The sequence below is a fragment of the Triturus cristatus genome, chromosome 3_1 (genome assembly GCF_964204655.1).
Source record: "Triturus cristatus chromosome 3_1, aTriCri1.1, whole genome shotgun sequence".
Classification (NCBI taxonomy): domain Eukaryota; kingdom Metazoa; phylum Chordata; class Amphibia; order Caudata; family Salamandridae; genus Triturus; species Triturus cristatus.
In genome coordinates, this window is record NC_140583.1 from 529,683,606 (window position 1) to 529,710,565 (window position 26,960).

Consider the following 26,960-nt stretch of genomic DNA (forward strand, 5'->3'; position numbering starts at 1 on the left):
GAGGTTTCTGGCATGGTCTGTGGGGGTCAGTGGACTGCCGAGTGCGGTGAGCCACCAGGTGTTGGTTCAAGATCTTGCTTTTTGAATACGTCCTGCATAACTGAGAAGGAATGTGCCTCCTGACTAAGAAATTGCCAAATTGAAGAAGCATATGGATACAAATTTATCAGAGAAAGTTCCATCTAATTTTGAGATTGGGTAAGAACTTTGACACAAGGGTTTTAAAAAAGAAAAAAAAAGAAAACACACACACCATTGGAAACCCATTACGGTGGTCACATTTAACAGGCTTTTCTTTTTTGGTTTATTTCTAGCTATAAATACAGAATTTAAAAAGTCTGTTCTTTTTTGGTTTCTTTTTGCAATAGATACAGAATATTAAAAAGTCTGTTTTGTTGGTTTCTTACTGGTAATAAATACAGACTATAAAAGGGACTGTTCTTTTATGGTTTATTTCTGGCGATAAATACAGAATATCTTATTGAAAACATACATTGGATTTCGAGATTCCTTACCCCGGGAAGTTAGACATATTACGCACAACCCTTTTTCCCCATCTGCTGACAACACAGTGAACCAAAAAAATAATAATTATGATATTTATACAAACTCTGTCTGCTGACAGACTTTCCAATCCAACGCAGTGCCGCAATGTACTGTGAATAATACCAGACACTGTAAAGGGGAGAGGACATGGCTTAACTGCTAGGGCAGTTGACCTCAAATCTGGGGACCCCGGTTCGAGTCTCAGCAACGACGCTAAAAATAGTGTGATTCGGGCAAATCATTTCATCTCCCTGTGCCCCACAAAACAAACATTTGCAATGCAATAGGTCTCACAACTGCGAGATTTTGAGCAATTGGAATTGTGAATGACAATGCCTTTTTTTTGTTTTTGAAAAACGTGGAATAATAAAAGGCATTGTCATTTACAATACCAATAGGTCAAAGTTTGGCAACTGTGAGACCTATTGTAAAATACTGAGAGAGCGGTGTCCCTGAGGTGGGCGCTGTGCTCTGCATTGAACAAATTAAAATAAAAAAACTGAAACCGAGCGCATTGTCCCTAAAGCGGGCGCCACGCTCAGCTTAAAAGTTTATTAAGAATGAAGAAAGCTTAAAGGTTTAAGAATGATTAAGAGGCCGCCATTGTCCGCGAGTGCTGTGTGGGGAGGTAGGGTGGGGGCAGCCACTTTTGAAGTGAAAGCGCATAGCGCTCCACACATGAAGCGGTCGCCATTGTCCAGCGAGTGCTGTATGGGCGTGCTGCACATAGAAGAAGCAGCCACCATTGTTCCCATTATTCATCAAACAAAAAAGTGCTCACCGAGTTGAAAAACAGACCGTGTAACAAGACAAGTAAAAGGTCCAGTTCTCATGGGAGGTTACAAATGCAGACAAGGCGGTACCAAGGAGGGACTAACAAACCTATTCAGAAATTAAACTAAACCATTTAGCAAGGACAGGAACAGAAGCCAATTAAAAGGATGGGTGGGGAAATGGGCGGAGCTTGTATGCCTAACCCTCATACAGCATGCCTCACAGCAGCACATGCGCTGCCCAGCCTCGACCTTAAAATGAACGCGTCCTTGTGTAACGAAACTGGTGCTCATGTAAGGTGCTCTGATACCAGATACCTTCGGGTCAAGTTCGCGCTTTATAGAACTCCGAAAAAAAATAATTGGACTTATTAGAAAGGCTTCAAAATAGTATCTAAAATGTGTGGGGCGTTTTGGGAATTGGTCATCAAGGAGGACGGCTGTGCAGTTGGTTGCTTTTGGGAATCTGGCAGGACCCATTACAGTCCATGGACTAGAGAGGCTGCCATCTAGGTTTGTTACGAATGCCCCAGAGCATCTCTCTAATGAGCGACTGACAGTGGTTTGGGAACTCCTCTGTCAATTTTTAGGATGAAATAGGTCAGCTTGTCCCGGGCAGTTTTTCAGGCAGTATGCGTTTTCATAATGACAATACCACCAAAGTGTTATTCTTTCTGAAAATTAAAATTTATGGCAAGTTACAAAGCAACCAATAGTTTACACCACAAATTGTTATTCTACAACTATTTGTATTGGGGAACTGGGACCTGCAACTTATTACCATATGGTTTGGACCTCTAATTTTGATTTTAAAAAAAGGGAAAACATGGTAAATAGCTAGATAAATCAACCTAATTTAAAGTATGAAATGCTGGAGCAAAAAAAAAAGAAGAAAAAAAAAAAAGATATGAACCACTCCTTGAAGTCAAAATCAATGCTGGGAATAGAGGTTATCTCATCGCCTTAGGTGAAGAGTCGCTCCGATTTATAGAGTGCTGCTACAAGACTTTAAATGGGCCCACCTCAAATGTATGTTTTTCTAGCAGAATTTTTAAGCATCGAATTAGCACTGTGCTATTCACTACGAGCTTTATATAGCCTTTAGCCATTTTCGTAGCATCAATTTTAAGCATAGTATTAGTTGTTGCTATTCAAGCCAATTTGAAAAATGACAACGTGGCATCACCACTGGCGTTGTGCCAACTCAGACTCCAGTAATCCTGCCGGGCGGGCGAGATGTGCTGTTGGAGGCTGGAAGACAGAACAAGCGGCTCAATGGCAAGTCGCCACTGCGCCTGACAATATTTACCTTGCAGCAGCTAACCCACTGGTGAGGTCGTACCCCTGCCTCGATCATGGGATGAATTGCTGCTGGAGGACGAAATAAGTGCCTCCAGTCCTTCAGGATTTCTTCTTCCCAGGATTCCTTGAGTGGGATCCTGGTTTCTAATACAGCCCAAACCAAGAAGCCATTTCAGACCATTCCGCCACTACCTTATCCCAATCCAAAATGGCTTCAGCATAACTTTGTGAGTTTCCTGCCTTATATAAGGAAGTCTGTTCAGCTTAATCCTTGCGTCACAATACTTCGTGCTCCTGCCCTAGTGCGCATCGCTCCTGCTTTTATTGGATTTTTTACAGCAAAAATGTTTGTCCTCTTCCGCGTTTGTCTTGCCTTATTCCATCGCTGTTTTCAGTTTAGTTCCTTACAGTTCTTTTCTTCTTGACTTTTCTTCCCAGATTCCAAGTGCCTTTGGAGGTTTATTGCCCTCTCAGTTTTTCCTCTGTTGAGATTCCTTCTGGGGGGCACTTTCCTGATTGGGTGCTCGCAGCATCAGCAACAATGTGGCTACTAGAAGGGGTCACCCTTACATCTGGCAGATCAGAACAGCCAAGACTCGAAGTACTCCATCAACCAAGAACTGGAGGTCCATAACTAAGCATGCAATACCTGACAGTTTGCGATACCACAATTCTAGTACCAAAGGAGAACAAATGGACAAGAAACAGCTGGGCGCTCAGGCGGTCCAGGTCCATGGACCCTGAACAAGCTCTAGTCCAGACAATTCAACAACAAACACAACTGCAACAGTGATAGATGGAAATCTAGCTCTACATCAAGTTCTTTCTACCAGAGTCTCAGACTTTCCAGCTGTTTCTTCTGATGTCACGCTTTTCCAGGGACCTCAATAAAATAAAGGAATTTTTGGGCTCCTTAACTGTTTACGTTGCTTTTCGTTCAGCAAAATTTATTCAAGATTGTGCTAAAAGTTGGTTACCCGATTAGTGCCTTGTCTGGACCACCGTTGGCAACTACTCTAGTAGCCTCTAAAGACCATAGTCTGTCCAACTACAGTTCATTTTTTACTCGTTTCAAACAAATGTTTGAAAGACCTGATCTACAATATTTGTCAGAAGAAGCTTTGTGTGATATTCAGCAGGGAGGTCAAGATGTCCTGACCTATATAAACCGCTTTTGCCAGTTGGCTGCAGACTACCTTGGATTGAAAAAACCCTGGTCACTCTTTTCTAGCGAGGTCTAAAAGAAGAAATTAAAGCTGAACTAGTTCATTCGGTTAGATCTGACTCTTTGTCCACTTCTCCGGATCAAGCCTCGACTACTAAACATAGTAGTCTACGAGAAAGAAAGTCCAAGATACGTAGGGCTAAATCATCCCTGCCCCTGATTTACACTCGAGTGCCAACTCGCAAGTCTGAAATACCATTTGAAGATCAGTCAGCTTCTTCTAAAGATGAGCCAATACAGGTTTGGGTCACCCGTGGGGCTCTTACTGTGTCCGAAAAGGACCATAGACATAGAAATGGTGTATGTAAATATTGTGGGTCTCCTGAACATATGATCCACACCCGTCTTGTACGTCCTGTAAAAAGTGTCTGGAAATGCAAGATCTCATCCTATGTGAAAGGGAAAAGGACAGGAGGAATTCAGGCCCCTTTCATCGGCTCTTCCAACAGCCATTATGTATCTGTTGCCACTTTGGTTAGAGAATTTAGGGTCTTCTAGATGGAGAAGCAAGAAGAGTCTACTTGGATATTAAATGGGCTCAGAACCACCAGATATCTCGACTCCCTAAAGAAGTCCCAGAGCAAGTGCAGATGGTGGATGGTACGCCTTTAACAGCAGGCCCAGTCAAGGAAATGACAGCTCCTTTAAAGTTAGTCTTTGGGCAGCACCAAGAGAACATTTCTTTTGTTCCAATTAACACTCTAAATCAAACCATAATTTTGGGGGTGCCCTGGCTTACTCAACATAATCCCTACATCAAATTGAAAACCAGAACCATATCCTTAACCGCCCTGTTTGTTATAATCATTGTTACACGTGAGGTGATTATGGGACTGCAAAATAACTTACAGCAAATCCCACTGATGGATCCTGTACTATTAATCTTCAAGGGTTGCCACCTCACTATCAAGAATTTGCTGAACTGTTTAAGAATCCTAAGGATATGCAATTACACACCCCCTCCCTCATCGTGAATTTGATTGTGCTATAAATGTTGACCCTGGCAGCTTTTTGAATTGTTTATCCTCTGTTCGAAACAAAACAAAAGGTCCTCAGAGCCTATCTAGAAGGAAATCTGCAGATTGGCCTCACTCGATTCGCCTTTCTTGAAGAGGCTTCCATGTTCCCTGTCCCCAAAAAGAATGGTAACCTAAGAACCTACATAGATTATAGGGCGCTGACCAAGATTATTATCAGAGAAAGATATCCTCTTTCCCTTATAAAAGATATTTTAGAGTTTGTGCAAGGATCAAAAGCGTTTACCAAATTGAACCTGCACAGAGCCTTCCATTTCCTTAGGCTCAGAAAAGGAAGATGAGTGGAAAAGGGCTTTTAGAACCCTACTAAGGCATTTTGAGTATTGGGACATGCATTTTGGACACAGTAATGCTCCAGCTGTCTTTCAACGCTTTATGAATCATACTTTCACTTACATATTGAACCACTTTATAATAATACGCAAAAGATTTAGCTTCCCATTATCATGTCAGGCAGGTGTTAAATAGACTTCGACAACATAACTATTTCTGTAAACTCAAAATGTGCGAATTCCATCTGTTCAAGTTTGAATACTTAAGAGTTCCAATTGAACAGCTCCGGCATCTCCATGGATCAAAAGAAGAGCTCTGCTATTCTTGACCGGCCTACTCCTACAAGTGTCAAAGAGACTTTACGTTTTTGGGATTTGCCAATTTTTATTGACAATATATTGGAGATTTTGCACCTCTAAGCAGCTACAGTCCGCAAATTTTAAAAAAGGATATGTTATTGACAGGTTTTCCCTGGGATACCCAAGCTGATGATGCCTTAAAGTTAAAAGAAGCCGTTACTGAGGCGGCTGTTCCTGCGAAAAAGTTTGTGATGAAAACTGATGCATCTGATCGAGCAGTTGGAGCAGTACTTCAATGAAATCAAGAAGACGATGGAATTGAGCATCCAATCCTTTATTTGTCTTGCATTCTTTCCAATTCAGAAAGAAATTATTCAGGTCTTCAGAGAGAACTCCTAGCAATGAAGATGGCCTGTGCCAAGTGGAGGCAGTTCTTGATGGGTGCTCGTGAACTTTTTAAGATTCGCACAGATTATCGTAGCCTTCAGTGCCTAAGAAACATGCAATGCCCAAACAGTTGACAAGCAGGTTGGGCTTATTTCTTTACTCAGTACAATTTTTATCACATATATTGCAGGGTCTAAGAACATTAGACGCGCTCTCTCTCTCTCGTCGATAGCCTGAATCTCCAAACCAGGATGGCCACAATATACTACCGCCTCAATGCATCACTGAGTTGGCTCAATCCTTTCTTGATATAGTACAATGTACTTACAACAAAGTCCAGAAGACAGAATGGATCATATTGCATTGACAAGTACATAAGAAACATGATCTAATCTTTAATGACAAGACTCTCTTCGTCCCTACTAAAAAACTAAGAGTGGAGGTCCTCAAGATGTGTCATGATTCTCCCACTGCGGGACAAAGAGGCAGTAAAATTACCCTGAAACTTGTACTTTATTCTTTTTGGCGGCATCCGTCAGACAAGACATTGACCTCTTATGTCCATTCTTGTCATATTTGTGCTTAAAACAAAACTTTCTATTTCAGTCCATCGAGCTCCTTCAACCTTTACCCATTTCAGCTGAACCATGGCACACCATTTCCACTGACTTCACTGTTGCCCTGCCTCCATCTGACAGTTATAAAATGATTTTGGTAACTTTTCTAAAACGGCCCATTTCACTGCCCTGAAAAAAACTTCCATGGGCAAAAACCCCCGAGTCAGATATTCTTGAAAGACATTTTTCGTCTTTATGGTGTTTTCGTTTTTGGAAGTCTATCATTTCTTACAGATTGCCCTATCTTCTGGCTTCCATCCACAAACTAATGTGGAGACTGAACACCTAAACCTAGAACTCGAACAATATCTTCATTGCTTTTGCAATTCCACTTTGGAGGGTACACCTACCTTGCAGCAGCTGACCCGCCGGTGCGGTTGCGTCACCTCCTCCATCATGGGACAAATTGATGCTGGAGGCCGCCAACGACGCCACCAGTACTCCATGCTTTCTTCTTCTCAGGATTCCAGAGGTGAGGGTGGTACATACTGTGTCATTGCTACCAGTGTCCTGTATGACTCCAATGCCAGAAAACCTGTCAGGCGGGCGAGACATGTTGTTGGAGGCTGGAAGGCAGCGCAGGCGATTCACCAGCGGATCACAGTGCTGCTTGCCGACACTTACCTTTTGGTAGCTGAACTGCAAATGCTATCGTGCCCCTGCCTCCATCACGGGACAAATTGCTGCTGGAAGACGCCATTGGCGCCTTCAGTCCCTCATGCTTTTTTCTTCCCAGGATTCCCTAGGTGGGATCCTGGCTTCTAATACAGCCCAAACCAAGATGGCCATCTAAGACGATTCCTCCGCTATCTTGTCGCAATCCAAGATGGCTTTCGTATAACTTCCGGAGTTTCCTGCCCTACATAAGGAAGGCTGTTGAGCTTAATTCTTGCATCGTAACACTTCATGATCCTGCCCTAGTGTGCATCACTCATGCTCAGATTGGATTATTTTTTTAGCTACTAGAAGGGGTTCCCTTCACCTCTGGCAGACCAGAGCAGCAAAGACTATAAGTTCTCTAATAACCCACAACCGCAGATCCACAACTAGGCGTCTGATTCCTAACAGATAAAGGTGTTGTACAATTTCAGGAAAGATATTACAAATTTGGAGCAATGTAATATAATGTTAAATTTATATCAATAAAGCATGAACTATAAAACAGAAATCGAACAAACCAGAAACAAATAATTTAATTATGCAAAGATAAAGGCAGGCCTGTGACAGAGTCAGTCAGGAAGAACCAAACGTGACTCACCCTGACAACCCTACCTCCCTATCAGAGGCATAGAATCAGCTAAAGACAATGATTTCTATTCACAGAGCAATTACGACCCCAGCACATCTCCATTTTTCACTGTAAAAAATATAATGCAAAAGATATAGAACCTAGACAGCGCCTCATTCTAAATTTTGCAATACGAGAGCATATTTTCAATGTGTGTTGTAAACGCCAACTGTTTAAGAGTTATTTGCAGAAGATTACAATACTTTCAGGAACTGACAAGAGATCCAGATGGCAAAGTTTGCCAACTCACTGAACTACAAGGCCACAGAAGGATTTGTTTTGCAAATAGTGCATGGAAACAATTTAAATACTGACAAGTTAAGGGAATTTAAAAACATCCAAGAAAATTTACACTAGGAGAGTAACAGAGTGTAATAAATAACATGGAGAGATGTGACACTAGCAATGCATATTGGTCACAGATCTAGAATATAAACACTGTTTGGTGGTTTTGCGTGCAATTGGTGCTAGAAGCCAAGTTACAGAATAATTTTTTTGAAATGTTTCTTTCTTGCCCTTTTTCTATCTTTTTATTATACAAATCCAGTGAGTTTAAGCAACAATCTTGAGTAGATGCAATAAGCAGATGCCATCAAGGGATACATATGGGTGAAACATTAATGTGTTTGGCTGTTCCTACACAAAAGGCAGTGGTTTCAAAACCCACATTTTACAGGCGTTATCACACCCATTAATCATTTTCCATTACTTTTGCAAATGAACGCGTTTGTCAATGAATATAAAACCTTGTTTTATTTTTAAAATTTGAAAAAATTCACACCCTTTTGAGGCTTTAGCAAAACTTTGTGAAGGGGAGAAAAGGAGAGAGAGGGAGCTGAGTCAGGAGGTTAATACCATGGCGGCACCAGAGTGCAGGGCAGAAGCATTACTGATGTGCATGGGCAGAGAGAAAGAGTTGAGTTTTTAAAACTCTTCTGAACTTTAGTAAGTCAAGTTTCAGGTAAGGGAGGCAGAAAAGAGCCCACAAAGAAGTGCCTTGGAAATGTAGAGATATTTTCCCGCATACCACTTGCACTTTTTACAGAGTCAAAGTAGGTTACTGAAGACCAACCTTAGGCATAGGGACAGCTGTTAATGTATGACCACTTTTTAGAGATGTCAGTTGCAAGGCCATTGACAGCCGTGTGGGCAAACAGAGACCTTTAAAGTCAACTTGATCCTTAACCATACGTCAATGTAAAGCTTCTGTAAAGAGCTTGGAGTACATTAACATAGCAGTTAGTAAGCACCCTTAGCAACCAAATGAGAACTGGAAAAGGATTGTGATAAAGAGCTCAAAGGTTATGGAAACCCGGTGTAGAGAAGGGAGTAAACCTAAGAATCCACAGCCTTATCGTCAGACTGCTGCTCCCTGGGGATAGCTACTTTGAGTCCAAGAATGCCAACTAAGGGAATTGCAACATAGCATTAGGTTGTCACCGTTCAATGAATTTATATGACACATGTGGTGCAGACAACGTTCATTCAAATATACAGTACATTTATCTGTAATATAATAAACACCTCAAATTACACAACAAGATTACAAATGATTGAATACTTGTAAGAAAAGAACAAAGCTTTTGGTCTTCACTTTCCTTGATTTTTAAAAGGCAGACAAAGCTAAACAGCTTGCAAAAATGCCAAACTTCAAATTGTATTAAATATATATGAATAATAATGTAACTCTTCAAGTGACTTCAACAAAGACTACACAACCTTAGATACAAGGAGAGTCAGCACCGATTCCCCAGTACTGCCTTCAGAAGGAGTGAATTCCATCTAAATTGCAACAGAATGCAACACAAGGGTGCAACAATAAGGATGTAATGATTGTAGCATATCCTTGATGGTTCCTTCGAAGGGAATAAGAGTGATTTGGGTCAATAGTTATTTGTTTAAAGAACGAAACAGTCATTCTGCTTTAATATACACCAATATCCAGTGCATTTGCCATCAGAAAAATTGTAGGAAAGTACTGAAACATTATAGCTACTAGGTTTGACAGTCGCACATGATAACCTTGAAGCCAGCTAGGATAGTGATTACTAGGTCATAGCTAAAAGTATCTTTAAGCCATGTTTCGGAGAGAAAAGGGAGAACCAAAACAGATGCCATAACCTTATTGTAGAATTCAGTACTATGCATTGCAGAGTTTCATGTTTTTAACTGAGTAAAGCGGATATTGGAGGGAGACTGGTGTTCAATGCTGCATGGTGTTGGCGAGGTGGTCGTCAAGATAGTGATGGGATAAGGATTTAACATGATGGTAGACTGGTAAAAGGGTTAGTGCTATGAAAGATGAGCCTTCAAGAAAGGAAGTTGATGACTGTACAAAAGAGGGTTATTTAGGTTCGAGGCATGTGGGCCCTTTACAAGTAAATCTGAAATCTTCCGTCTACTGGCAACCAAGCACTGCATTGTAGTACTGGACTCTCTCAGAGTAGAGAGGCAGATCAGTCCAAGACCTACTCATGAGAGGTGGTGTGGGCTAGTAACCCAGTCAGGAGACATGCAACAAATGGCACCCAATAATCAGGTCCAGTTAGTGCTTTGCTTATAAAAAGGAATAGTACTTTAGTACGCACACACTACTCAGTACTAGACATTAATTTACAAATATATACATGATGGCAGGTGGAAATACCTTTGGTGGCACCCACCTCACAGTTTTGCGAGCCCTGGACACTATTACCACAATACTGCATATAGAAACAATACAATGGGGTCAATTAAAATTATCAAAAGACAAGTCTACTGGCTTTACAAACTTCAAACAAGATTTATTGCAAGGTTGGCAGAGCCCTCTTTCAGCTAACCTACCTTCACTTCCACTTCGGCTCCCTCTGCTTCAGACTCCTCCTATTCCTGGCTCACTTCCATGGTTTCTCAGCTGGTTCCTATCAAGACTCGCTCTCGCCTGAAACCCTCAAGCCAGACATCACCACTGCCAGGACTGAATGTAAAAAAGCTGAGCGATTATGGAGAGCCGCATACCATAAAAAACAAAGCTACTACATCGTCCTAAAATCTTTATAAAATACAAATCAAGGTCACTCGGGCTGCTAATATTTCTGACTCGATCCTCTCACCATCAAATTCCATCACAATGCTGTTCAAAATCTCTAATATTCTCGCTCTGATTTTTAAGAACATAAAACTGTTAATATTTACAAATCGGTCAGATCCTCTCTAATGGTCACTGGGAGATCATTATCCCTCATCAGGAGGATCATTCTTATCCGATATTAAAACTCTTTGTGTAGGCAAAAATCTCTCACTTCTGTAAACTATTCCATACGGATCTCCACTAGACCCCTATACACTCTTCATGCTAAAGAACGCCAGGTCTATAATGATCCTCTTCTTACTTCACTCTGTAATCTTTAGATTTAAAATTGCATAATACCCCATTCCGGGAAAAATTGTTCCCTTATTTAAAAGCCATCTACTGACACTTTCATTCACAGCAGTTCTGCTCCCTTTTAGTTGCTTGAAAAAAGATTTCAACAACAAACTATGTAATTTATTAAAGCTCTCTTCCCTTACTAGCCAAATGGGCGGCACTGAAATTGTTCTCCTCAATAAGATCAAGAACATTTAGTTAATATTTGATCAAGGTGGCTGTGCAACCTCGGTTCTGCTAGACATCAATGCTGTCTTTGATGCAGTATCCCATGCCACTTTACTTCTTAGACTGTTCTGTCTAAAATTTCGGAGGTCCGCTTTTAATTAGGTTGAGTCCTTTTTTTCTAAGATGCTGTATTCAACAGAAACAGATGTATAAGATTACAAGCACCAACAGAGTAAATAAAAGGTAGTATTCTACCATGGTGCTAAAACAGTGAATATATGCAGGCATATAGATACATGACGGTAATCAAGCATACTCCTATGATGCAAACTCTTCCCAAGTGTACCCAAGTGAACCTAGCATGTATGCTGGTGTAAAGCAGAGAATCCCAGAGATGGGAGAGAAAGAAGGACCCCATCTTGGTCTCGAGATGGACAGTCCGCAAGGGATGTCAGACCACTGCGTGCTGGAGCTTCTGCGTGCAGGGACTTCAGCGTCTAGAGTAAGCTTGGAAGCTTCTCCTCCGCCTATTTCGTGTTGGTATATTTTTTTTTTATACCATAAGGATAGCCTCAGGTTCCTTACACAATCCATATGTTACGAGTACGATTATGTAAATGAGCCTAAATCAATACCTGCAACTATTTAAAGTAGTTCTTTCACCCTAGGATGAAGAAGACAATGACTTTTATACAGAGTATGTTAATCATGTTATGTGCATCAAGAATCCTCACGAATAATAAATTAGGTTAGTTTCAAGGAAGATTATCACCATTTATTCTGCACTTAACTGGGTAAAAGGTCAGTGCTGGAACCGTTATGCAGAGCAAGGTAGGACAAATGTAAGTACAACGTTGTGTAGCTAACTAGGCCTACATTGGAGTACATAACAAGTCATGTATCCCTGACTGTCATTTATCTGTGAAAGGAGTAGGTTCGATTTAATAGTACATCTTGCCCACTAGAGACATCAACGTCTACCTTAAGGTTTACAGTAATGGTGATACATTAGTTCAACTGGCATCTTTAGAGTAGAAGCGGGTCCGATGGTAGGGACAAATGTATCAAATATTGCTCAATTGAGCAAGTAATGGCACAGTAGGCTCTGAGGTACAATGTTTTATTTCAAACTTACAAGAAAAATTTGAGTCAAATTTGAAATGTTTTCTTTATGCTGTTCAAGTTAACATTACAATACAAATAGTTACTCATAATTGCTAATCTCAAGGACATGGGTCCCCAACCATCACAGAACTGCATTGCGCTTTAGGTGTGCATTGAGACGCTGTCACATAAATTATTAGCTGAGAGGCGCATTAGCCTTTTTAGTTTACAAAAGGTTGGCGTACTGGTAATCCTGAAGTACTCCCTGTAACACAACACTCTTCTATAAATGGGCATATAGACAGAGCAGAGAAGTGTAATAGGTGAGACCTTTGTCAGGGAATTTTACAGCAGGAAGAGAACTGTGTCTATGTCAGCACAACAGATCCACTTGAAAGTTCTAGCCTAATTTCTGTCTTCCTTCAAAACCAGTCAGAAGCTGCTTACAACAAACATTTTAAAAGAAGGGTGCCAGGAAGGCATCATGTCTAGTGGAAAATGATCTTTAAACATGGGGATTAATCCATTAGTGCAGCTATTTTCAAGTAGCTTTTCTTCGATCACATTACATTAATTTACATTACTTTTCAGACCTGCGGAAATGCTGTAACCAGCAACATGGCCATAAGTGAATTATTCCCCCCCATTCCTTATACGTAACCAAGATTGACCTTAAAATGTAAGCATGCTGTACAGAATGCAATGGTGCTGCTTTTGATAACTTTCTTTCCAACTGAACCAGATTTCTTATTATGGTACACTAATGTCACTGAGTAGTTCCAGAGACATTTATAAACCACTCAATCATTGGCATCCAGAATTATCATCTTGTTACTAAACCACAAAACCGGTCCTCCCAATGCCATTGAGGACCACTATACCTGACTACTCTATATACCTCTTTATAGGTATGCCAATATTTATATTTTTCTCCAATTTTTTAATTGAAAATATCCTTTTAAATATTACCCAAGCATGAGGTTTCCTGGAAGAGCTATTGATATTGTTTTAGATGCAGGTGTCGAGGGGAGAAAGTGAGCCACACAATGTTTGCGTGAGAGGTTCGTATTTATTTATGTACTTAGTCGGAGTGGGGACCACAGCGCTCAGTCCAACAAGAAAACAAAGAAGGAAAAAATTGATTGTCTCTCCTCTCAAAGGGGGGAAGGGGAGTAGGTTTCTCCACCATACGTCACGTCTCTTCGGGCGTGGGGCCAGGGCAACCGCATCAGCAGGCGAGGTGTAACATATGAAAAAAACAGAAACAAAATGGCACGTCTTAGTGCTATGGTCTTTCCGTGATTCACTTCAGAGGGAAAGGGAGTGAGGGATTTGTCACCAGAATCACTAATACGGGGGTTGTGAAGAGGGGGTCCGTCACCAAGGGTGTGTCGGTGTTGGAGGCGGGTCTTTAGGAAAAGCACCCAACACGAAGTCACTCTTTCGGTGCCCCCGGCTTCCCAGAATCACCACCCGTCTCCCACGACCCTCGCCAGCGCTGACGCACCTGGTTAAGCCACGTCCATCCAGGGCCGCGGCGGGGCGAGTGGCAGGAACGTTGGCCTCCTGGCTTCCCGTCGACAGGGACTGGGGACGTCTTCTCACTCTCTGACTCGATCTCCTTCTCCGCTTCGGCTATCCCGGCGTCTTCCTCCTTCGGGGTTTTTCCGCCATCCTCATTGGGTGGCAACTCCTTATCAGCTGATGCCGTTGCGTGGCTCCGCCCCCAGACGCTCTTCGTGGCAGCTTGCGTGTCTGTCTTAAAGGGCCATATACCTGAAGCAGGAAAGCGTGCTGATCCAGTCAGGGCGATCTCCCACTCCGGGGGCTGAAAAGGTAAAAAAGGGTTGGAGGCTCGGGGTTGGGCTAGTGTTGTCCAGACTCCGACAGCAGGAAACTGGACTTTTTTGTGCAGTTACACCCCACCCACCCCGCCCCCCACACCTCCCACCACCCCCACCCTTACCCCCCCCCCCACACACACACACACACACAATCCCATTAGAACTGGTTTTGACTGACAGTGCACTGAAGCCTACTAACCAGGCTCCAGTGCCAGTGATCTTTCCCTAAAACAAAGTTACGGTTCAATTGTACCCTAATTGGCAAAGACTTTAGCAACCCTACAAGTCCCTAGTGAATGGTACCTCTTGTACCTAGGGGCATGGATACTAAAGAGGGTATTTAAGGGCTGCAGCATGTATTATGCCACCCTAAGAGACCAACACTCAAATTGCATGCAGACTGCCACTGGAGGCTGCGTATGGAGCAAACCGTGTGTGAAAACATGTGATGGCACACTCACTGTGTGCCATGCCAAAGTCACTGCATAGTATATATATATATAAGCCGCCCCTAAACCAGGCCTTGGGACGCTAAGGGAGGGTGCAGTATATTTAATATGAGGACGTCTGAATAAGCAGATATGCCACTGTGATGTCTAGTTGTTTCACAATATATTACAAGGGAACGCAGAAGCCATCTTAAGATATGTACTGGGCGCTGGTCATTATGAGTTACCCAGCTACATAATGGCTTCCCTGAAACCTACGGTGTTTGGTATCAAACATCTTGTCTTAATAATCCATACCAATTCTAGTACTAGATTTATTATGAAATGCACCCAAAGGACATCTTAGAGGTGCCCCCCTAAAATACCTACCAGTATCTAGTGCGCTGGCTGACTGGAATCATCTAGCCTGCCACCACAGACAAGTTTCTGACCCCCTGCAGGTGAGAGCCAGCACTCTGAGTCCATAAACAATGCGCGTTCTGGAGGAAGGTGTTCACACCTCCTTCAGCAGGATGGCTACTGATTAAGCATATCAAGGCCAGGCGCTTCAAAGCCCCTGCCGTCTTTTATATGAAACCCTGGCTTCTCCCAGACTTGGGAGATGTCACGCCCTGCCCTGAGGCCCATTTGGCACCAGGACAGGCAGGAAATTAGCAATGCAGTAGTGGTGTTGCATCTCCAGGCTAGTCACACTCCTCAGATGGGCTACTCCGAAGATGGGCTACCTTAATGTGCTACACGAAAGAAGGGTTTCACCAACTTGTTTTTGGTGGAATTAGGAACTCTGGGACAGGGTTAGGCCCACTACTCACAGAAAGTGGTCATATACGGAGCTTATTAACCCCAGGGACGGGAAGCCCATTGGCTACTAGCCTTTTCTTCCCTTAACACCCCTTAATTTAATATTTAAGCGGCCCCTTGACACAAGGAACTCAGTTTTGTCTGCCAGAAAGAAAAAGGTCAAAGAAGACTTGAAGACACGAGACCCGTGGACCAGCACCAAACATGGTGAAAAACCCCGACTCGTCCAGAAGTGGAACAGTCTCCCCAAGCTCTTGAAGGTCTGCCCAGCACATTATCGACCCAGCAACATCTCCGTTGGAGGTGAGGATCAACTACCCTGCACCAGAATACACCAACAGCATCTGCACGGTACAGCGCTCTGTTGACCTCCCCCCCAGGCCCACCCAGCACCAGAGCCGGTTGCAAGCACCAAGGCTTGTTTGTATTCAGTTGGAACATCACCACCACCAAATCTCACCTGCATGTCAATAGACTTCGAGAGAGGCCAGCTCCACACCAGGAGCGGTCCTACTGTGTTTCTTTTTCCTCTTCTGCACGTACACCAAGAACGTGTGAGTCACTAACTCATTGACCTGCCGGGCAAAAAACCTCCACACCCGAGCTACACAGCTCAGGATCAAGTAAACAAATGGTGTCTCTTTGGTCCTGAGACTATCAAGAGCCAAGCCCCCTCTGGGTTCTGCCAAACTATATATACGAGGACTATGACGCATTTGGGCAGGATCGCAGGATCATATACTGAGCGATACCAAAGGGGATGATGGACGGGGCATTTGAGCAAATCAAACACTCAACCCCAGTCAACTGATCCGGGTTTAATCCATCATCATTCTTTAGCTCACGCCACCACCCCAGTTCAGACACGGCCATATGCAAATCAGTCTGACCCTGTGACTCATGGGAACAGTCCAGCCCGAACTGCCAAGCCCTGTCTTCCCTGGACCGGAAACAAGCAACCTGGGACCGGTTTCGGGTTCATAACCCTCATCAGCCAGGTTATCTTGAATCCAGTGGCAAAGTGAGCAAGGGACCCACGTCTGGGCATACCCTGCCAACTTAGGGCGAACAAAGCGATACCAAAGGGGATGATGGACGGAGCGTTTGAGCAAACCAAACACTCACCCCCAGTCAAATAATCTGGGTTTAATCCATCATCATTCTTTAGCTCACTCCACCACCCCAGTTCAGACATGGCCATATGCAAATCAGTCTGACCCTGTGCCTCATGGGAACAGTCCAGCCCGAACTGCCAAGCCCCGTCTTCCCTGGACTGGAAACGAGCATCCTGGGACCGGTTTCGGGTTCATAACCCTCATCAGCCAGGCTATCTTGAATCCAGGGGCAAAGTGAGCAAGGGACCCACGTCTGGGCATACACTTAGGGCGAACAAAGCGATACCAATTGTTCTTTTTGCATTTGTCACCCGAGTGGGACGGGTATGCTCAAACGTGAGTCCAGTGCTCTCCATGCCACTGGAATCGAGCTATCCTGGCTGAAGAGGGGTGAAACCCCGAAACCGGTCCCAGGATGCTTGTTTCCGGTCCAGGGAAGACAGGGCTTGGCAGTTGGGGCTGGACTGTTCCCATGAGGCACAGGGTCAAGAGTGATTTGCATATTGCTGGGTCCAAACTGGAATGGCATGGTTAGCAAAAAAACAATGGATTTAAGCCCAGATCTCTGTACTGTGGTGAATGTATGACATTGTTCTGCATTCTGTTCATCAATTCTTCTTTTTGCATTTGTCACCCCGAGTGGGACGGGTATGCTCAGACGTGAGTCCCGTGCTCTCCATGTCACTCGCATCAAGCTATCCTGGCTGAAGTGGGGTGAAACCCCGAAACCGGTCCTAGGATGCTTGTTTCTAGTCCAGGAAGGACCTGGCCTGGCAGTTCGGGCTGGACTGTTCCCATTGGGCACAGAGTCAAGACTGATTTGCATATGGCAAGGTCCAAACTGGAATGGCATGGTAAGCAAAAACACGATGGATTTAGGCCCAGATCTCTGTACTGGGGTGAATGCATGACATTGTTATGCATTCTGTCCATCAATTGTTCTTTTTGCATTGATCATATACGGAGCCAAATTCCCAAAATGCAATTTATGTGTGCTTCCTCCACCCCGTGATGCAGAAAACATAGACAAAAGACTGCATATTACAAAAACAGTTCATAGCTAATAAAACCTTAACTATTAATTTAAAGCATAATAACTTTTACCAATACATGCCCAGGTGCCTTCTTTTGCACTGTGATTAAGTGTAAATACTTGCTTATCACTATGGGTCATGTATTTATTCTGAAACTTCATTCTTTTTTCGCCATTTCAATTAACTTTATTGTGCTTTCTCAATGAGCCCTCCGGGGTGTTACCCTTATTGGTAAAAAAAAAAAATTGATAATATTGGACCCTTTGATATCTCTGTAAAGTGGATCTCAAACAATCACTAGATATTTAAAACTGCTTATTCCCTCTCCGGCAACAAATACTGTGCAAATAGGCTTAATATAAAATACAGTTTATCATAAAGTATGAAGTGCAAGTGCAAAATCTCATTACTCAGACTCTGGAACTTATCAGTATTAAAAATGTGCAAATACTGCAATTCTGTGCAAGCACGAAATATATTGACTTAGCTGCCACCTGTGATAAAGTGCAAGTGCACATTATCATTGGTTTGACTTCAGGACCTAATATTTGTCTTTATACAGTACAGCTACAGTTTTCATGTGCAAACATGCAAATATGTGTCCTACCTGCCATATAAAATAAAGTGTCAGTGCATGGTAAAAACCTCCACTGCAGCTCATTCCCATTGCATTATTCCTCCTCTTTACTTTGTGGGGAACCACATATTTCTAGATATCCTCTCTTCCGTCTTAAAAAAACACTAAAAGGATATACGGAGGGGAGGGAAAAAGAAGGTAGGGGAGGAAAAAGGGAGCGGGCAAGGAAGACTGGAGGGTCAAAATGATTAGCTCTTAAAATTACTCCTGGACTTAAACAATAGATACACCGTGTCTAGTCAAAAAACATTTACACATCTAAAAATTCATTAAAAAAAAAAGAAGAAGATCTAAAAAGGAAATAGACAGATTCCCTTTTTCCAAATATTGTCAAATTCTTTTTTCTACCCGTGAAACAAAGGGACAAAAAAGAACCTGGACTCTGTACCTCCTGCTAGACTAAATGTATGTGTAGTCCTTCATCAGAGTTGAGACCATTGGGAGTTTTGCAATCAAGCATTAAAATATACCTAGACTCAAGTTTTCTTAGCTATACCTCTCTAGAGCCTCCTCTTTTTTTCTTCGGCACGGAGTCGATAACATAATACGATAGATCGTCTATTCTTCCCTTGTGTACATCATTAATATGGCGAGCCACTGGGTAGGCTGGGTCTTTATTTTTCACTGCTCTCAAATATATATATATATATATATATATATATATATATATATATATATCCTTTACGCATTCCCCATGCACTTGTGAGGTAATCTGCACTCACCCTACAACTGCAATAATTCTCAAAGTCAAGATTTCACACTAAATTACCCAACTGTATAAGACCCTTCCTTACAAGCAAACCAACTCAAGCACCCAATCACAACTCACAAGATGCTGCCTGTGCCTTCGCATACAGGACCGTCTCTCTACACATGCCGTTTATATGTCCCTCCCTTTTCCTCCCAATTAGGCGCCACCAAACCAGTATCTCACGCAAGCATAAACCTGTGTTGCAGAGGTTTACAAGAGGTGCATCTTGAAAGAAGGATAGGCCCATACAGGACCAAGAACAAGCAACTCATCTATGTTTTCTAGAGGTCAGGAACTGACAAACAAATTAAATAAGAAAATAACTAGATAAAATGCCTTTGGTGGGGAAGATCTCAAAGCCCACATACACCCCTCTAGGAACTCATGACTACTTTTACAATTATTTGCCCAGGTGAAGAACCCCACACCCTTGTGCTCAGCACCTTACCCTTGCAACCTTTCAAATAAGTGTCCTTCCACGCAACCAAGAATCCCACCAACACATTTCAGGAGTTCAAAGCTCTGTCCAAGGACGCTCTGTGTTCCATTTCCCCGCCTCCAGCTGACACCCCAATGCTGAAGCCCTTAGCCAACTTCTATGAGGCAGAAGCTCACCGATAATATCCTTCGTACTAACAACCCTACTCCTAGTCTGTGTTCTGGATCACATGCAAAATCCATCTGTCCTGTACTACCTTTAACAACCCTCAAGACATCAACCACCAAATTTTCTGAGCTGGAAACCTCAACCAACATTCCCTTCAGCCCAGCTCGAGTTATAATATAAATCATGCCTACACTCTCGAGCCAGACTCTCAAATATTAATGCCCTGTGTGGCTAAGACATCATAGGCTGATGCCACGCACAGCTAGGACCACCACACACTAAAACTGTTAATGTGGCAGTGTTGTACTCCTCTCTCATTAACCCCCGGAGACTTCAGTGAAGATTCAGCTTCACGTTTATCAGCAGTAAGGAAGTCTGTGTCCGTTAAGCTAGACACCGACAACTTATATGCCTCATCCTACCAACCGCCCTGAGAAATCACCAGGTCACAAAACCCCTCCTTTACATTCTCCATTAAAACCACATTAGAGACATCACCATGAGAACAGTGTCTAACATAACTTACACGGAATAACACATCCACTTCCTTTCAATCACTGCAATACTGGCCACAAACAGACACATGAGGAACATGGATTGGGAAGCATACAAATCATACATGATGCACAGGTAACAACACAACCTACCCCCCCCCCAAACAAAACACCCCAACCCAAACTACCTACACACAAAATCTCCTAGCCAACCTGGAGGAGATCTATGACACTTTCTTACCATCATTTGACTAACAGTCACATCACAGCACTTTTCAGCAGCCTTACCTTCTCTGACAATTTCGCTCCTGCCCGCTGCATTCACCCTGAACACGACCTGGAACCTTTATACTGTCAGAATGAGCATCACCTCCCTTGTGGAACAGAGCAACTCTTCTCAGGTTCCAAATCTGACCATTATCCAATCCCACCCAATTGTGTACCACAATTTTCACTTTGTGGGGAGCCCAAAACTTTGACAAACCAGGTCTTACCCCACGTGGCTTAACCTTCACCCAGTTTCACGCTCTGTGTGGAGAAATATCCTCCTTTTTTACCACTTGGTCACTGCAACCCTCACACAACCATGAAGGAACTAATGTGGTTCCTGGTTTTCTACCCCTCATCATCACAAAGGGCATTTCCTCTGTGGCAGCATTGGCAGTTGTACGATACGCCCACAACATATCCTTTACTGCACTCTGCACCATCAAACATGCTTTACTGGTGAACTCCATGGTCTCTTTGATCAATCTATTCACCCTTTCCACTTGACCATTCGCTTGCAAGTTGTAAGTGATATACACACGTGCTTCGCTGCAACACCATCCAGACATTTCTTCAATTCACACGATATGAGTTGCGTGCCAGTCAGTAACCAGTTTGGCAGGTACACCCTCTTTCCTAAAAATGTCCCCTAGAATGGCAATGGTGGACTTAATTTTCACATTCCTAAAAAAAACACCACTTCAAACCATCTCGATTTGGCATCTACTAAAACAGCAGCAAATCGTTCATGCTCGGGCAAAAACTCAAAAGGACCAATAAAATCTAGGCTTAATATTCTCCCAAACTGAATCCGCCTCTGGCATGTTGAGGACTGCCCTTTGTACCCACAGCTACTTTCAGCCTCTTCTCTGAATTTTTGCATTCTACGCACCTCTGAACCCAAAGCTGGTCATCCAAATCCATCTTGGGCCACCCAAAACTTTCCTTCAATCTTTTCAGAGTAAGAGTTAGTCCCACATGACCCTCATGCACCTACGGCACTAACTTGTTCCTCATTGTTGCTGGAGGTATGAATCTTTCACCCCTCACAATAAGTCTGTCTCCACTCAAAGATAATTTCTCGGCCACTTTATGATATGGTCTGATGGCATCAGAAGATGGACTATCCCTCTAAACACCTCACTTAAATCATTTTCTTCACCGCCTTGAGGTACTCATCCTCATTCATGGATTCCGTCGATTCCTCCATTGAAACAGCTTCACACATCTTATCCACCACATCTTCTACATTCACAAATACCTCTTCAGTATCCAAGTCACCCTCAACCACAAGCTTATCTGGCAGCCTTGATAGGGAATCCACCACCCTACTCTTCCCACTGGGAAGAAACTTCACTGTACAATCACAATCTTGCATCTTGACCACCAACCTAGCTAAACGTCCAGAACAACTCTTGGTTCAATTTGGTCAAAATACTTTAAGCAAAGGTTTATGATCTGTCCTGAAAGTAACCTTTAAACCGCACATAGAATTTCGGAAGTGATTGGTAGCCCATGAGGCAGCCAAAGTCTCCCGCTCAATGACATAGTGATTCCTCCCTGCATCTTTCAGTGAACGGGACGCAAAGGCCTTTCCACCTTCCTATGAAACTGGGAGGGAACACTTCCTAAGCCAACAGCGCTTGCACCTACAGTCAGCACTGTCTTCAAGTTACATTGAAATGGATCCAAAATGTTGGCATTCGAGATTTCTTCCTTGATTTGATCAAAGGCTTTCTTCTGAATACTTCCCCACTCAAATCTCTTCCCCTTCCTGAGCAACTCTCTCAAAGGTTCTGATTTGCGTGCCAAATCTCTTAAGAACCTAGAGTAATATTTCACCATACCCATGAACGAACGCAACTTGTCCTCATCATCTTGTGTCTCTGCATTTAGTATGACACTCACCAGACTCATTTTGGGTCTCACCCCTTCCCCTGAAATGAGGTACTCCAAATACTCAACCTCGCACACCAAGAATTTACATTTCTTTTCCGGTAGGGGAAGTCCTGCATCCAGCTATCAAGATAAAACTTTGTGTAATGTGCTATTGTGTGTGTCAATACTAATCCCAAAGATCAATATGTTGTTTTGAAAGAAGACCACATTACTGACCTCGGACAACACATTTGAAATAAGTCTTTGGAAAATGCTTGCCACGGAGGGCAAGCCAAACGGCAATCTGTCGGAATGGAAAACTCCCTCTGTGGTGACAAAAGCAATTAAATGCTTCAAGTCTGGCTGTAACATGAACTGACAATAGGCACTTTTAAGATCAGACAGTGAAAAGCTTGTCACCAGCCAACAAGAAGACTAACTCTGTGATATTGGCAGTGGAAAGTGATCCATGAAAAACACACTGGGTCAAACTGCGATGGTCTACGCAAAACCTTAATGAACCATCAGCTTTCTTTGTGATCACCACAGGAGATAGCCATTGGGTGGCCTCCACGAGTTCAATAACCCCATCATTGATCAATTATTTTCTTGACCTCAGACTGTACTGCAACCGGGACCTTCCTAGCCACGTACCTTATTGAGATGGCATCCTTTTTCAACACTATTTTGTGTTTATAGTCTTTGGCCAAACCCAACTTGTTTTGAAATATCGGTTTAAATTGTTCCAGCAAAGTACACATATCCATCATAAATATTCATCACTTGATCAGTCGCACATGGATTTACCACTATATTCAAATCATACTGGTGAGACCAGCCCAGAATTGGTGGACCCTCACTTGCTACATAAACTTTCCCGTGAGTGTGGCGATCCCTGAACTCAATTCTGGCACTGACATAACCAATCACTTCAATACTGGCCCCTTGATAACCTTTCAAAACAACATCAGTGGAACGTAACACTCTCCCCGGCCACAAAGAGTCATACAAATGTTTGGGTATGATGGAATGGAGGGAACCAGAATCAACCATCAAGGTCAGGTTCTCGCCATCCACCCAGAATTCAGCTCTGGGACACGATCTCCTTTTGGACTCCTCAATCTAGAGACCTCCGACTTCTTCCTTACTAGGGCCACAAACTCAATCACGATCCTACCTCAGTTACCTATGGGGTGCTTTCAACCATACAACTTTTGCATCTTCATCAATAATTTCTCTGATTCCTCCACCACTTTAGCTATCTAGATACCATCCTTTAATGTTGGATTACTAGCAGCCCAAAGACGCTCTTGCGTTTTCTTATTGCTACACTGAAAAATAAGTTGGTTCTTAATAAGCTCCTCTGTCGTGAGCCGAAACTTGCACCTTATGGCCAACTTTCTCAGCCTGAGCACAAATTCATCCATCCATTCATTCATTGGACTTCTGCGACTGAGTGTAGAATTTGTGGCGGTGCATGACAATGTTCTGGTGAAACACTTGTGTATTCACAACTTTGCTTCTTTATAAACATCCTCCATCACGTCACCATTTTCCTCACACAGTTGTAGTAAGTTTTTAAAGACATATTGACCTTCTGTGAACAGACATCCAGTCAATAATGCTCTCTTCCTGAGGGGTGAATAATTTGTTCCTACTAGTGCAACCAAACAATTCTCAAATGTTCCCACCCAATCTTCCCAATCAATGGGTGGGTCACATTGCTGCATTAAAAACTATGGTGGCACAACCACAGACTGGCTGATGCTCATGATGGCCTTCACAGGGTAGAGGACAATGTTTTGACAGTTCAAGTATTCACATGCACAAAAACAAAGACAAAAACACCCGTTGTCTTCGTCCCTCAATACAAGTCCAGTGCAGAAAAGAAGAAGAACCACTAGCTGGCAGTGCTTATGAATTTTTTCCTAGTCTTGGAACTCTATGGTCACGTATTACCTTGATTACACCAGTGACACTTCAGAGCTCTTGTGGTCCTGCATTAAATTTCCATTCACACATGGATCTTTTCCGTTCGTCGCCAGTGTTTAATTAAGAGATGATACATAGACAGGTCATGTAGGTAAAGGTTATGGATTTCTTCTTCAAGTTACTTCTTCAGTTACAGGAAGATGGTAAGATCCATGTAATACCCCACCAGGAGCAGCCTCCTTGCTGCTCAGCCCATCTACTCCAACTGATCCTTCTTCAAGCACAAACACTCAGCATTCCAAATGACCTCACCACTGGCTAAGCAGCAAGGCAGAGAACAATGGGGAGGATGCATTAACCCAACAAGTAGATTACAACAGGACACCCCTAAATAATCAAGCGAGGATGGCCACGACTTGAGGAGGCTGCACACTACGGCAAGATAATGTCCTTGCAGTCCCTGATGTAAAACAAATGTGGCAGGCGGGTGAACAATGAGGGCCAATAGACACCCCTGATTTGCTGGCAGCTTGCCAGTAGCATGCGCTAACTCGTAAAGCACTCAAGCCAGCGCTCCATGAGGCTCCTCAGTATATTTGCAAATGAGCACAAGCCAGCGCCGTGTGGAGCGCTCGCTCACAAAGAAATGCTCTGATGCCGGCCGGGTAGGCCGCACTTTTAAAAAACACCATTAGTCTAAAAAAAACAACAACAAAAAACGCACTCAGTGACAATGGCTTACGGTCACTAGAGCACAGCCACAAACGCACAATGAAAGCTGAAGGGGCCTACCACACTGGTGGGGGCCCGCAAAACAGGATTCCTCTGCCATAACAAGACAGTGGTGTCTGGCTATCCCCTCCTGTTGCCAAAATGTTGTACTCCTCTCTCATTAATCACTGGAGACTTCAGTGAAGATTCTGCTTAATGTTTATTGGCAATAAGCAAACCTGTGTCCGTTAAGACTGACATCGACAACTCATATACCTCATCCTACCAACCGCCAAGGAACAGCCCCATGTCAAAAAGCCCTTCCTGTACATTGTCCATTCTAAACACTCTTGGAGACATCACGAGCATGACTTACACTGTATAACAGGCAGGTCACCACAAATGTCCTATATGCGCAAACACCCATACTATTGCCTTTGTACTTAATCATAACTAAACATCTCTTGTTGCAAGTATTGCTACTGCCCCACTTGCATACGAACCCACCCCACTAAAAAAATGTTCCGAAATTCCACCCACAATAAAGCCCATCGTCCATTATTGCCCCCCCTACTGATACTCCAAGTTCACCACCGAAACCCACCTATGTTCCACAGTCGCTACTAGGGCCACCTCTGGCCCAGCATCCCTAGGCCGCCCTGTGTTCCAGGGCCGCCTACTACTACTACTTGACTGCAGAGTCTCCCGTCCAGGCTCTGTTCTAGTGGGGTGGGCCTAGTCCTCCCAAGATAGCCTAGTGTCCCATCCAAAGCCAATTCACAAGCATTTGATTCCTCTCAATGATTCACATGGCCCTTGCTTTCTCAACCTAATTGTTTAACTTTAATGATCAACACCAATGCCTTGGGCTACTTATCTGGGGACATGTGTGAAGTCAGTGGGGATGGTGGCTGTAATCGTGCAGGATTACTTTTCTTCCTTCTTTGGATCTATTCCTAACATGTGGCGCTGTAAGAAAAAAAACTGCCAATGCCAAACGTTTGGACTTTTCTTAAGTGAAATCATTTGGTCAAAGTTTCACTAACAAAATAAAAATACATCATGGACCAGAGAAGTGAAAGTTTGAGTCACCCTAAGAAAATAAGTACAAGGCAGCATGAGTATAAGGTCTGACTGCACTCACACAAGCACATGTATTTGGCTTGTATAATGATAGTTCAAGTTTCCTTTATACACACACACACACAAAGGTTACCACACAGACAGCAGCAGTAAAGGGGAGGGTGACAGAAGAGGATGAGAAGCCACAAGTTGAGGATGAGGTGGAAAGAGTGAAAATCAAAGCAGACGGGTGGGTGATGGAAGGCAGGAGGCAAATGGAGAGAGAGAGGGAAGGAGAGAGAGAGAGAGAGGGAAGGAGAGAGAGAGAGAGAAGGAAGGAGAGAGAGAGAGAGGGAGAGAGAAGGAGAGAGAGAGAGAGAGAAGGAGAGAGAGAGAGAGAGAGAGAGAGAGAGGAGAGAGAGAAGGAGAGAGAGAGAAGGAGAGAGAGAGAGAGAGAGAGAAGGAAGAGAGAGAAGGAGAGAGAGAGAGAAGGAGAGAGAGAGAGAGAGAGAGAGAGAGAGAGAGAGGAGAGAGAGAGAGAGAGAGAGAAGGAGAGAGAGAGAGAGAGAGAGAGAAGGAGAGAGAGAGAGAGAGAGAAGGAGAGAGAGAGAGAGAGAGAGAAGGAGAGAAGGAGAGAGAGAGAAGGAGAGAAGGAGAGAGAGAGAAGGAGAGAAGGAGAGAGAGAGAAGGAGAGAAGGAGAGAGAGAGAGAGAGAGAAGGAGAGAGAGAGAGAGAGAGAAGGAGAGAGAGAGAGAGAGAGAAGGAGAGAGAAGGAGAGAGAAGGAGAGAGAGAGAAGGAGAGAGAGAAGGAGAGAGAGAGAGAGAGAGAGAAGGAGAGAGAGAGAGAGAGAGAGAAGGAGAGAGAGAGAGAGAGAGAGAAGGAGAGAGAGAGAGAGAAGGAGAGAGAGAGAGAGGAGGAGAGAGAGAGAGAGAGAGAGGAGGAGAGAGAGAGA

General features: G+C 43.4%; 1 protein-coding gene across 4 annotated transcripts in view; it reads right to left on the reverse strand.

Annotated features, from left to right (window-relative positions):
- The window catches only part of ABHD2 (abhydrolase domain containing 2, acylglycerol lipase), a 427,692-nt gene that overhangs the window by 393,327 nt on the left and 7,405 nt on the right, over positions 1-26,960 (reverse strand). The window contains exon 2 of one of the 4 annotated variants that reach the window (XM_085644456.1): positions 10,571-10,703. The exons of 2 other annotated variants lie outside the window; for them this stretch is intronic. The gene's annotated coding sequence lies outside the window, so the exon portion shown is untranslated. Of the gene's footprint in view, positions 1-10,570; positions 10,704-13,932; positions 14,254-26,960 lie in introns of all 4 variants that reach the window. One more of the 4 variants, XM_085644455.1, reaches the window with a different exon arrangement.